We start from the raw sequence: 14,340 nt of genomic DNA on the forward strand, positions 1-14,340 counted from the left end.
TGTATATTTGGACAATTTAAAAAATATATATATTATGTCATTATGTGGCCTTTCATCAAGCAAGAAAACTCACTCACAATTAATTAGATCTTCTTCTCAACAATTAGCTAAGTACTAATTAATCAACTCTGTTAACATGGCTAAAATGTCGGAAAAGTCACACAAATACAACTTTTTCAAATGGTAATAAAAAATATTACAACTACTTTCAAAAAATTACATAAATACAATTTATTCAAAATTTTAACTTCTTAATTATAAAAATACAACTTTTGACATTCCTAAAATATTAATAATACTTAATTTTTGAAGTTACTACCAATAATGCATATCCACTTTTTACTTTCTCTTTCTTTCAAAATTATTAGAATGTAATTTTCCAAATAAATAAAACAAAATCAACTTCAAATCCCATATTCCATCTACCGTTTTAAAAAGACTTTTTTTCTTTCGTTTTATCCTTTTTATTCTTATTTTTTTAATTGCACTTGATGATGATTCAATTATTTGTTTGTGACTAAAAGAAATTATTTGAATATGTTAATATTAAGAAAAGTACATGAAATGCTACTGTATATGGAAATATGGTATAAGAAATGTACATGAAAATATAACTTAAAAAGTATATGGTATATCCAACTTAGTACATTTAATTGAAAAGGTGATATCAAAATATTTGTGAATATAATAGTAGAAATTAGTATATTTAAGTTTGTATATTATATATAGTATATAATACAATAATATTATTTGTGTATATAGTATATAATATTACGATATACCTAATATATGAATATATTACTCTATGTGCCAACCAATTGTACTCTACAATAACATATAAAATATACAATATACAATATATAAAGAATAATATAATTACTTATGTATTACCACTAAAATAGGATCTTAATTAATAATTGACACCCCATCCCATAAAACTTGACTTCTTTTTTGCCATCACATATTAATTATTCAATTTTTCTATCTCTCTTCTATGAAATAAGAAAATTAACTCAATTAAATTTATACTTGTATATATTTAATATAATAAACAATATATGCCTAATTTATACAATAATGTATGTGGTCAATATATATATATATATATATATATATATAAAATACTTTTTGTTTACTATACATAAGAAATTATTTTATATATAGTATATACTAGTTAATATATAAAAAAAAAAATATTATATATAGTATATAATAGTGAAATATACGTAACATATAAGTACAAGAATATATATACTTGTTCAAGGAATTGTATAATATATATCATATAAATAGTAGTATACTATTTTATGGATTAAAATGCTAGCTGAGTATATTGGGATGTTTAGAAAAATAATTAATGTGTTCTGATATGTATTTAATTTGGTTATCACTAATATAAGAAACTCCTTATTATTAGCCTTTTATTCATAGAAACATTTTTTATTTATGGTATAAAACCATACATATACCCTAAATATAGAGTATATACTGTAAATTATGTAATTTAGTTAATAGTTGAAGATTATGAAATACTAGTGAATTTGTCACCACTTAACCCTCGCTCCCATTCTTCTCTCCTCCTCCTCATTTCTCATACTTAAAAAAATATTTCATAAATCTACTTAAAAAATTAATTCTATAAGTTGATCAAATCACCAATATAACTATCTTAACTGACTTTAACTTTTCATGGTGCAATTTCCATTTTTCAAGCACCGTACATGTTGTTGTATTTTTTCAAACTTCGATAAATGAGCTAATTAACATATGAAAAGTGGTTTCGTATATATTAATTAGTTTTATTTCTGAAAAAATGAAAAGAAGGTTGAATTGTTGTAGTAATAAATTAAAATTGGTAAATATAATATGATTTCATTGAGAAAAAAGAATATGAGAATTCACTATAGAACGGGGAGAAGAATCTTATCTTGGATTATAATATGCCACATCATGTTGAGATCAACTTTGCAATATCTTTCTCACTTAAAGTATCTATAAAAAGAGCGTCCCACTATAAATTTCTATCATATTTATAAAATACAGATTTGAAACTTTCCAAGTTAATATGAAACAACTCCTTATATCATATAAATATTTTTTAATACGAAAGATGACAAAATTTAAAAAAAATATGAAAAATATATATATAAAAAAAGAAGTAATAACGAATATTAGAAATGCATACCTAAGACGTCACCTACTTTTTATTTTTCTTCCTCTAAAGCCTAGATTACTTTTAGTATTTTGTTTCTTAGTATAAATTATGCACTATTGTGTTTCATACTACTTAAGATCATTTTCATTCTGTCAAATAAAATTATAAGAAACGGAAAAAGGACAAAAAAGAAAAAGAAATGAAATAAAAAAGGTAAAAGATAATATATGTGTTCCGTCTTTGATGGAATCAAATCCCTTAATTTCTAATATTTGCCTTTTTTTTCCCTTCCATTTATTTTTTTCCTTTCTTTAGTGTAATTTATTTTTTCAGCTTAACTTAAGAAATTATCTCACTTGTAAAGCATTTAAACAATAAAATAAAAAATTAATACTACAGAATAGATTTTTATATTTCAAGAATATTGTACTAATTACTAAGTAATTAACATAAAAATATATCCTGTCTTTTAAACAAAGAAAAATAAATTAGCTTAGAAATATTAGATGGCAAGAGAATGGTAAGTTATTTAATTATTGAAAGAAAAGAAAAGGAAGTAAAATTGAAAGGAAACCAAAATTAAAGGGAAGAAAATTTTGACTTCTAAATACCAGAACCCGTCAATGAAGAAATTAATTTTGTATCTTCTATCTTACTCCTACTTCGTATACTTTCTTTGGTCTTCTTCTTTCTCTCTTTTTTATTTTTTATTTTTTATTTCCGTGAATTAGTGCTTCCATCTATATTCTTTTTCCTTTTCCGTTTGCTCTTTTCCTTATTCCCTCCCATCAATTCTGTTTTAGTTACCCAGACAATTCCTGTTATTTGTCATCCTAATTTTCTGTAAAATTCCATAAATACTTTTCGTACCATTTTAGACATATTATACATTTTGTATATAAAAGAGGAGAATGAAAAGAACACAATTTGCAAGGAAACGTACAAAGTTTGTATTGTTCATCTTTCGTTGTTGGTAACTTGGTGCAAACTCCTTGCTTATTATAGACACTTTGATGTCGTGATAAAGTTCCTTTCTACTCCACCCAACCTGCAAGAATGAGCACATGAACTTTAGGCCGTGAATAACTTTTAGCTACCATACTTTTTGGAATGTTTTATGATTCTCTTTCACTTTAAATATTTTTGCCCTTCAGATTGATCTTTTATGTAGAAGAAATAACTGTTGATCTCCTCACGTTATGAAGCAACTCTTTATTTCTCTTTTAATTCTTTGTCATTTTAATGTTGTAACTGTAGCTATTAAAAATGTTATAACTGTAGCTAAAATAATGATCTCTTTTCTTTCTTTTATCTCTATGTAGAAAAAACTCAAAAAAATCCAAAAAAAGGAGAAAAAAGATAAATATAAATGCTGGCCATAGAGAGGTGCCACATCACCTTATCTATGCCTAGCTTTATACTATATATAGATTTTACTTATTTACTTGTATTTATATAACTTTCCCTAAAATGTCTATCTCACAAGCTTGCTTTCTTTTTGAGCCTTCTCGTTTCACTGGCTCGTAAACAATTACGGGCAATTTGCTGGATTACCCTTCGCTGGGAGTGGTCTTTAATTTTTACCCCTCAAAATGGTGGTCTTTAAATTTCGCCCTCCAGGCAGAGTTTGCATGGACAGAAATTCTGCATGTGTCCATACAACTTCTGCCTTAAGGCCCAAATAGGCGGAATTTGCATGGGCAGAACTGCAAAATTTCGCATTGCGATTTTTTTTTTTTTTTTTTACTGAACTGAGATTCGAACCCACAACCTCGCGTTGTTAGGCGAGGGGCAAAACTTAAAGACCGCCAATTTGAAGGGCAAAGATTAAAGACCACCCCAAATGAAGGGTAATCCTCGCAAATAAAAAGAAAAAAAAAGAACAATTATTAAGTGTGTGTGTATATATATATATATATATAGAGTGTGTGTGTGTGTGTGTCAAACACTAGCACTTAAATTAAGACGAATGTGTGCGGGGGCGGGGGCGTAGACACCTTGAGCAAGGGGAGTCATCCAACATCGCTCTGCCAGAAAATATTTTCACTTATACATATATAAATTATTTGCAAACTGAAATATTGGAACATATAGCTCAAACTGACACCCATTGTCACAAAGTATAGCATGGGCATGACAGAGAAGGGCATTTCTTTTGTCATTTATAGGTTCACTTTGTTTCAGTGACATATCTATCAGACTGAATAGGATTTGAAGAGCTGTTACGATCATTCACATAAATTCCACTTAACTATTGAAGCTAATAGTTGCCCACAATTACATTTAATATTTTAGAGAAAAAAATAATTGTTGAAGACACCAAGTTTTGATCCTTTGACTCCTTTCCTAAACTAAATTAATAAAAGGATGTATTTATTAATATTTTAAGTGAGTCAACTATGGATACATTTAAAAAAAATGAAAGCTGATCGTTGTAGTGTAACACTTTAATTATGTTTATCTAAATTATGATGTTGTTATCATGATTTATTTACTTGTTTACTTCTTTAAATGTCAACACCCCTTACGAAAAATTCTGCATACGCCATTGAATGCGTGTAACAAAGAGTTGGTCTCTGCTAGTTTTTTTTATACATACATCGGAGATTCAACAAGTTTAAATGATAGAGCAGATTTACGGAGATCCATCAAACATGCATGCAGGACCTTTGAATTGTATTAGCATGTTAGTTATCACTTACACGATCACCATATTAAACTTTAGATCTAATTTCTTTAGGTGCCTTTACAATAAAGCCGCCAGTAAGACAAAATGCATCGATCAAAGAAAAGCCACCGTTAAAATAATATAATTTATAATTGCATCTATACAAAAAAAGGAGATAAAAGTATAGGTTACGGTTTTATTATATAATTTGATAACTTTAATTAAACCTTCTAATTATTTTAAGAAATTTATTAGATTATATGAATTATTAATTTAAAGTTTAGTAATTTACACAGAATAAAATTTCGAACACTTGAACTTTAAATCCTGACTTTGGCTGTGTAAGTGTAACTAGGGTTATATATATGCGGGGATACAAGATCATTTGGCGCTATAGTGCAGGATAAGAGGGATGAACATTTATCGCACTTAAAGGCCCTACGTGGCGTGGCCCTTCACTTGAGGAACTAGTGCTTTCTTTAATAAATAAAAGTCATCCTTGGATGCTAGGGCCATGAACCATAGGACTGTTGTTTTATTAATTTCTTGATAATACGGTCGTTGAGTCTCAAAAAGGCTTCATTTGCATACGTATGTGATGTTTTCTTTTGTGCGGACTTACAAGCTGTACGGTGGGTAGATCTATTGAAGGTAACCAATTTTGACCCGTTCATTTATTAATGTAGTCCATTTTAACCCCACTAAATTCAGCCCGATCCCCTCATTGGACACCCATAATCTCTATTTGAAATAATTGATTGATCTTATGTTATGCAGTTGATTCATTTTGGTTCTCAAATACTCAAGCAATGGCTCTAAGAGACTTACCGTTAGAAGCACAAGTGATTAAGCAGGTTGTACTCCAAGATATTCTAAAATATTATAAAGGATGTAACAAACCTTGCAATTCTCATGCAGATTGCAATTACAAAGGTGGACCGTGTACACAATGTCGGTTCAAATATGGCAAGCGATCCAAGTTTATCACATGCCAAATTTGGAAAAATTGACCGATCCATTTGAATGTCGTATGAAAAAAGTAGTGTTTTCTATGATCTTATCTGTATTTCCTTTCTTTTTGGGTTTCTCATTGAATAAAGAAGTAGTTCTTAGTTAATTTTTCATTTCTGTTCGTTTCTTGATTGGATTCACGTCAAATAGTGAAAATTGTTTTGCCTAAAATTAGTTTATTAGGTCAATAAATCAAATTATTAAGATGAAGGTCACAAGTAACGTCGTGCATGATCAATTCAAATTCAGTTAATCTTTGTAATGTGAATGTTATAGAAATAACGTAATAAAGATATACAGTAAAATAAATAATCGGATTGAAATACTACGTAGAGAAAAAAAGATGCAGAGATTCTTATTAAGTATTCCGGTCGTGAACACAGATAAACAACAATGAACATAGATTTTACGAGAGAACATGTATAATATTGCGCGAGTTTTTATGATTCTCTCTACACAGTGCTAGTGCGTTCTATAACCAATTCAGAGTGCACATGCCCGCTATAGCAATGGATAATATATGTTTGCTGGATATACATATATATATATATATATATGGAGATTTAGAATTTTTGTTAAGGAGGTTCAAGAAATCACTGCTCTACGAAAATTTGAATTCCTTTTACAATTGAGCTAAGCTTTTACTTTAATGCCTGCTTTAAAAATAGATAATTTGGTAGTGTCTCATAATGAGCAATGAATATCCGTGTTTCTGCTAAACATGGTGGATTGAACTCATAGTTCATTAAATGCTTTTTATGAATGTCAACTTGTATGTTAAGTAAATTTCTCCCGATTGTTCAATCATTTGATAACTAGAAAGTACAGTCAAAACTCTTTATAATTGTCATTCGTTATAACAACATTTCATTATAATGACTTGATTTTTTCCGAAACTGATTTTTCATGTTATTGTGGACAAAATGGTAAATTAATCTTCTCCGTATTGGCTACATGAAGCCAACATAGCTTTGGATAATATGGATATCCATATAATCTGTCAGGTAACCCATTTTTTAACTATGTTAAATATGGGTGGGTCGGGTAATTGATCTGTTTTTTATCAATCTGTTTTTAAATGGTAAAGCAGTACTATAAATTCCAAATTTCATTTCAATTTGATACATGTTCAGAAAAGATCTAAAAATCAATTAAACTGGACCATAAATTGGCAGTCACATAACTTTGAAACCAAAAAATATAATATGTGTATGAATATAAGGTGACTCTCACTAGTAAAGGCTGTGGTGCAGCGAATGGGGCTGCTCCCTCCTTAACTAGATGTCTCGATTTCGAGCCCTGAGTATGAAAAAATCCTTGGTAGAAAGCGCTTCCCTCGAATTAATAGATCCTAAGTGACACGAATCTGAATTAGTCGGGCTCGAATCCGGATACCGAACATCGAATGAAAAAAAAAAAAGGTGACTCGAAAAAAAAGAATGAGGACAGACGATGAAGATGGACATATGTATATTAAGATCAATTTTATCATTGTAAAGAATTCCGTTCTTAATTATAAGATTACCTTAATATAGAAGGGACCCATATACGTGGTAATAGACATTTGTAGACTCATGCTGCTAAATATTTTCATACCTTCATTATGAACTTGATGATCTCAAAATTGCAGAAATATGTACCCAATGCATGATTATAAAATTTTTAGAAATATAATTTTAACACAATTATTGGTGATTAAAATAAAAAATCCCCAGTAATTAATACTGAACTTCACATGCCACGTTTCACTCACTGGTCTCATCATGATCACCAGCTTCACCACAAGTTAAATTTTCACATCCTTATCCTTACAAGTTACGAGATATCCTTATTTGTTACTTATAACATTTAAAATTAATTCTTCTTTGGACGTGCCTCCTCATGAGTAAAGCCGCAATTAAAATAAAACCCAGCGATGAAAAAATAAAGCCGCCAATAAAGTAACGTGTTTTATGACACTAATCAATAGAATATTGTGCTATACTTTTGAATCAAACATTAATTCTTAATCCCTCCGTTCATTTTTACTTGTTCACTTTTCATCTTATTTAAGAAATAATAAATGAAGTACATAATTTATCAACGTACTCATATTAATTGGTGCATATTTTTATCAAATTTAAAAAATGATTTGAAGTGAGTAGTTAATACTATGAGTAAAACAAAAAAAAAATTATCTTATCTTAATATGATAAAAGTGACAAAGTAGTGCCGAAAATCTATTTTAAAAAATACCTAACAAATAAAAATGAACGGAGGAAGTATTTTTAATAATAAAAGTGAGCCATCCTTTGGATGGTTTATATAGCAGCAGCCACAGAGAGAGTGCATGGGACACTAGCAGTGGATATATATAAAAGATTTAAAAGAATATTTTTTTATATTTAAACAATTTAAAAGCCCTATATATGTGGCCTTTCATCAACCAAGAAAATGAACTCACACAATTAGCTCTTCAAACTCTGTAAACATGGCCAACAAGTTCTTATTTTGTGTTCTCCTTATCACTCTCTGGTCTGTGACTTCTATTATATCCATTAGTCTTTTTATAAAATATATTCCATTCATTTCAATTTATGTTTTTTATTTTAATTTTTAAAAATATTTTATATTTAGTTGAGTAACTTTTTAATGTCAAAAAAATTCTCACAAGTTTAAATGGAAGGAGTAATTATATATATCTCTACTTAGTATATAATTTGTAATAATTTGATTGATCATGTTATGTTATGCAGTTAATTTATTTTGGTCCTCAAACACTCAAGTGATGGCTCTGCGAGACCTACCTTTATCAAGTTAAGTACAAGTGATTGAGCAAAACAGTACAACTCCGAGGAGGAAAGCGTTGTTTCTCCACTTGCTATTCTCATGCAGAATGCGCTAAGCCGTGTACTCTATGCAGGCAGGCGCGACCTCATTATGACCCTGAAAGGAAATGCTTTAAGCCAAAGTGATCCATTTATTCAATCTCATATCATAAAATGTCTTCTATATGTATTTTATTTTCTTCCTGCATCTTCTGAGCTTTGTGTCGTTTATAAAAGAACTAGTTGGTGATGACCCTTGTCGTTATATATGGCCCCAATGTTATAAAGTTGGAAACTTGGAATGATGATATAATGATTGTATTTGCTTTAACGTGAAAGTGCCTAAGTCTTTTATTGAAAACTCACCAATACCTCCTAAAGCAAGACAGAAGAAGAACTAGTGTCAAAGATCTCTAAGGCCATATCTCGTTCCACGAGCATGGGTACGAGATGAAACTTCTGCGGAGGAGTGAAGGAAGTCAAGAGAAAGAGTTAGGAATGTACGGCGCCTCATTTGGAGTTCGAATCATTGAGAAAGTGCCAAGTGTGATTCTCGAATCATGTCTAGTGCTAAAACTTGGGCTTTTCTTTTTAAAGCATATATAAAGGAGCACTGTGTGTTCAGCCAACCAGCCTCTCCCCCGTGCATGCCACCATCAAGCCGCACCAAGCGAGCAACCCGAGGACCAACCTCAAGGGCCTCGCCTAGGCATCCCCAAATGGTCCTAGGGTACCCATACGAGTTACGCAACTCTAGCGGCGCCGCCGGCCACATGCCGCCGGGCGCCCAACGAGGGCCGGAGGCTTGACGTATGGACCGACCATGCCCTACGGGCTATCCTTGGGAATGAGAAAGCCCTCCGCGCCGATTGAACTGTTACACCTCGGCCATTTCGTGACGCGGCGTCGTGAATGGACTGACGTCGGTCTAGGTGGACACGAGACCTTCACGACTATAAGAGAGCAATTGGTAGCCTTAGTGTACAGCGATATGATTTTGGAGTCGTAGATTTGGTGGAAACCAGATTCGGGCGGTGCAAGCGAAGGGTAGAGTACGTGTTACGTTAGGAAAGATTTCATGGTCAGCGGGACTAACGAACGTGCGAGGATTTAAGGACGAGTTATAATGTCCATTAGATCGTTAAGGAGGTGTTGCACGAGTACCAAGAAGGTCCCCTAAGGATTCGAGATCAAACGAAGCGACGAGAACGAAATCGGGAAAAACTGAGAATTATACGGTCCAATATACGGACCGTATATTTTATACGGCCCGTATGTTTGGCCGTAGAACTCTTCCAGTGAAGGGGAAATTTCTGGAGACTCTGGAAGGAACATACGGTCCAATGTACGGACCGTATAAATTATACGGACCGTATATTCCGGGTCGGGTCCAACTTCTATTTTTATAAAGGCACGGTTTTCCCTTCTTTTTCTCAATTCTCACGATCCAAACACTCTCCAAACCTCTAGAAACCTCTCCCTAATACACTAATACACATCCAAGAAGGGAAATTAAAGGATCAAACACCAAAAGCTAGTAGAATCAAGGGTGTAAGTACTTCCGAAAGGTTGATAGAAGTTGGAAATCTCCTTGGTAGTCAAGTGGAGTCATTCTCAAGTGGAGTATTTTCATCCAAAAATCATCTTCACGTAATCAAGGTGAGTATTGCAATCATTTTATGATAGTAAGGGTGTTGAGTAGTTGAAGAACTCGAATTATAAATAGGTATGAAGTTGTATTCTAGAAATGGTCATGGAGGATTCCGGAAATGAGTTTAGAGATAAAATAATGTTTAACTTGAGAGGAAATTGCGTATTATGATATTATGGATGTTGTTGTGTTGTTTGGGAGCTGTTTTTATACGAGGAAAGTTGTTCGAACAAAACTAATGCCGCCCAATTTTCGTTAGCCTTATCCGCTTTAGTTTAAGCTTAAGTACGCCTTCAACAATCTAACCTTCGTACGAACCCTCTTATATTTAGAATCGTAAGTCGGAAGGAGAGCTCTTAGTCGACGTCGTTAAGGAGGTATAAAGGTATGTGAGGCTATCCCCTTCTTCTTTCAAAGGCATGACCCCGATATGTTGATTCTATATATGTCATTCTCTATAATTTTACTCCCAGAAATTGCCAAAAGCTCATAATTCCTAAAGAATCTCATAATGGCTCCTACTTGGAAGATTATCAAAATCAAAGATTCTAAATGGTTTCCGTGCGCAACCGAGCGGGCTATAAAGCATACGGCCACCGCTCGTGTCTCAAATGAGCTATATTACATATGGCCCAGGGTTATAAAGCATATGGTTTACTATATCCGAGCTATATTACATATAGCCGTAGGTTACGTCATGGAGCATCGTACATGTTCTAAAGATGATGACGTCATAATGTACTCGGAGGGTTACGACCTTACGTCACTCCGAGAGAGAACATTTTTATTTGGGCTCTCATGCATGCTACTTATATTATATATGCTATAGATGCATAGCCTCCCCGATCGACCAGCATATGATGATATTATCCCCGGACGCGGGCTATATGGATACGGATCGGGCCGTACGTTCCACGGCAATATATGGATCGGGCCGCACGTTCCGCGAATATATGATATGATATGTTATGCGGTGATGCATGCACGGCTCCGCCCAAGAGGCAAACAAGTCACGCTATCTTTTCGCTTTGCTTTTGTCTTCTTGTGCTTCTGTTACTTTATGATATATGCTTTACATACTCGACATTGTCCGTACCGACATCTTTTCTTTGGATGATGTGATCATGCCACAGTGCAGGGCAGTGAGACGACCCCGCTTCTTAGAGTCGATCGGCCTTGCTCCGCAGCACTTCCCTGACCGGGAGGTGCCATCTCGATGTATTCTTTGTGTACCTATTTGGACATGATGGGGTCCCGTCCCATCGTCATGACCTCGCAGTTTCGGCTTAGAGGCTCGTAGATACTTGTACGTGGGTAGCTTGTTATGTGCCCTCGATGTATATTTTGTACGTTATTCTTGTCACGTCGCTAACGCCGATATATGTGGATATGTGTACATGTTTATGAAGCTGATATGAATACGGGTTAAGGCGATAATGGTACGACGTACGGTGCTCGGTATCTAGCTCCGGGTACCCGTCGCGGCCCTCGAGGCGGGTCGTGACATGAACACTCGAGGAACCAAGAAGAAGAGAGGATTTTTAGTGTGTTATTTGACAAGAGACATCTGAACCTGTATATATAGGTATACAACAACTAAAGGTCAAAATCAGAATCGCCTGTTAACATTCGGAAAATAAAGATTGCCATTAAACTTTTAATTTTTAATAATGAACGAAAATAAAGGCTGTCATTAGTTTAATCTTGAGTAATGAGCTTTGACCGACTTTTAATTCTGGGGGATGAAGGGTTCTACCTCACGTATATCTCATGCGCAGAGAGGATGGCAAATCGATATTTTTCATGTGTGCGAAATCACTTATTTTTTCTAGCTGTTTACAAGCCGAATAATGCACAACTCAATATAAGGAGAAAGAAAGTTCTTTCCACAATCTCTTTCACATAAGATAAGGAAGAATACAAGAAAATATTTTGACTTTGCATAATTAAAACAAGGAGAACAACGGAAAATAAGAGAATAACTCCAACGTCATCTGCTCAGTTAAATAACTAATAGTCACCACTCCAAAATTTTAACATGAGACGTTTTGGGGCACCTACAAAAAACAAGTTCACGCCAATCAATTAAAAGAAGTTAGAAATTGTAAAAGAGTGCCAAAACTGAATCCATTTTGCTTTGTTTTCACATTGGAAGAAAAATATTGTAAAGGAGAATCGTAGTACTTTCAGCTGAATATCAATAGAGCAAGACGTAAAATACGACGATCAGTATTCACATGGTGAATTCGGCAATCACAATGCAATGAGTACTATGATTGGTGATTAAAAATAGAAATACGTGGAGTATTACGCTAGAAGATACATACATACATACATATATATATATATATATATATACTAAAATTGTAAAAGATATTTAGTAAAAGATAGAGTAGTAATAACACGTTTGAACTAATATTTTTTTAATGATAACAATACTAAATATTGAACACATTAAGCTTAAAGTCAATCTTCTTAATTAGGTTCATCCACCCCCTTCTTTCTTAATTAAACAAAAGCATCCGTATTAGGAAGGGAAGAAAAAGTGCCTCCACAATAAATCGCCACTAAAAATAGAACTTGTCGATGAAAAGAAAAGACGCCGTTAAAATAATGTATTTTATGACTGACTCTACGTACGTAAGTTCCTAAGTGAAGCTCTTCCAATTCAACTATCATACGGGGCAGAGGGAGAATATTAGCTACGAGTTCAGACAAATTCAATAATTTTTATTTAAATTTTATATTTATATTAAAAAAATTATTAAGTATATATAGATATCTAAATATAAATTTAATAATTCAGACAAGTTATCCAGAATCCATAAATTTTCAATTTTGAGTACTCCGGCTCGGCTTTGATGGAGCTGACAACTTGTGCTATACTATAGTCCGTCCTTCACTTGAGCAACTAGTGTGCTATAATCAATAGAATATTGTGCTATATATTTATACCAAACATTAATAAAAGTGAGTCATCTTTTGGATGCTTTATATAGTAGCAGCCAGAGAGAGAATGCAAATGGGACACTAGCAATGGATAATAAAGATTTAAAGAAGATATTTTTGTATTCAAACGATTTTAAAAACCTACATATGTAGCCTTTCATCAATCAATTATGAATATGAACTCACAGTATCAGCAACTCCAAACTTAACATGGCAAAGAAGTGTGCATCTCACAAGCTCTCTTTCGTTTTTTGTGTTGTCCTTATGACTTTGGCTGGTAAGTGATTTCATTCATTTTTTATCAATATTTAAGTATCAATTGGTGTTTGTCAAACTTTCAAAAGTAGAAGCTAACTTTTCAACTTTTAAAATCAGTTTATGCTACTATTCAAGAGTCCTTATTTTATTTCCTAAGGGGTCGTTTGGTGCATGGTATAAGCTAAGATATTCCAATACTAATTTTTTATATCATGTTTGGTAGAAGGTATAAATTTAGCCGGAGATAAATTTATACCTTCTACCGAACAAAGTATAAAATGAGGCACAATCCTAAGGATGGGATATCCACCTTATCTCACTAACCTTGGGATTATTTTATCCCGGAATAATTTAGTCTGCGTAGCTTAGCTTGGCTAAACACGTCATCTATCTAAACTTTGATACACGCTTTTAGCTTCTTAGAAACTTGGCCAACAAAGTATGTCTCTTTGTAAAGTACTACTATTACTTATGTAGGGATCTTTACATAAATAGCCGGTCGGATTAGATTCACCGTTTACTTTTCCTAACTAATATTATACATAGATTATATACTGACGATACACGATTATACACATAATATACATATATTATATATATATCCGCGAATTATTCTTAATATAATGGATTGGATGGGTGACTAGTTAAATTAATTCCATTATCATTATATTTATATTATGTATCTCTACTTATATTAAATTAATTTGATTGATCTTATTTTATGTTATGCAGTTGATCCATTTTGGTCCTCAAACACTCAAGTGATTGCTCTACGAGGCATCCCTGTAGAAGTACAAGCGATTGAGCAGATTGTACTCCCAAATCTTGCCAATAAGAAAGG

General features: G+C 32.7%; 1 long non-coding RNA gene across 1 annotated transcript in view; it reads left to right on the forward strand.

Annotated features, from left to right (window-relative positions):
• The window catches only part of LOC132040236 (uncharacterized), a 99,734-nt gene extending 90,843 nt beyond the window's left edge, over nucleotides 1-8,891 (forward strand). Inside the window, exon 3 of the long non-coding RNA XR_009410638.1 lies at nucleotides 8,658-8,891. This is a non-coding gene — a long non-coding RNA (uncharacterized LOC132040236). The remainder of the gene's footprint in view (nucleotides 1-8,657) is intronic.
• Nucleotides 8,892-14,340: the final 5,449 nt, after the last annotated feature.

Source organism: Lycium ferocissimum, chromosome 12, assembly GCF_029784015.1.
Source record: "Lycium ferocissimum isolate CSIRO_LF1 chromosome 12, AGI_CSIRO_Lferr_CH_V1, whole genome shotgun sequence".
NCBI lineage: Eukaryota > Viridiplantae > Streptophyta > Magnoliopsida > Solanales > Solanaceae > Lycium > Lycium ferocissimum.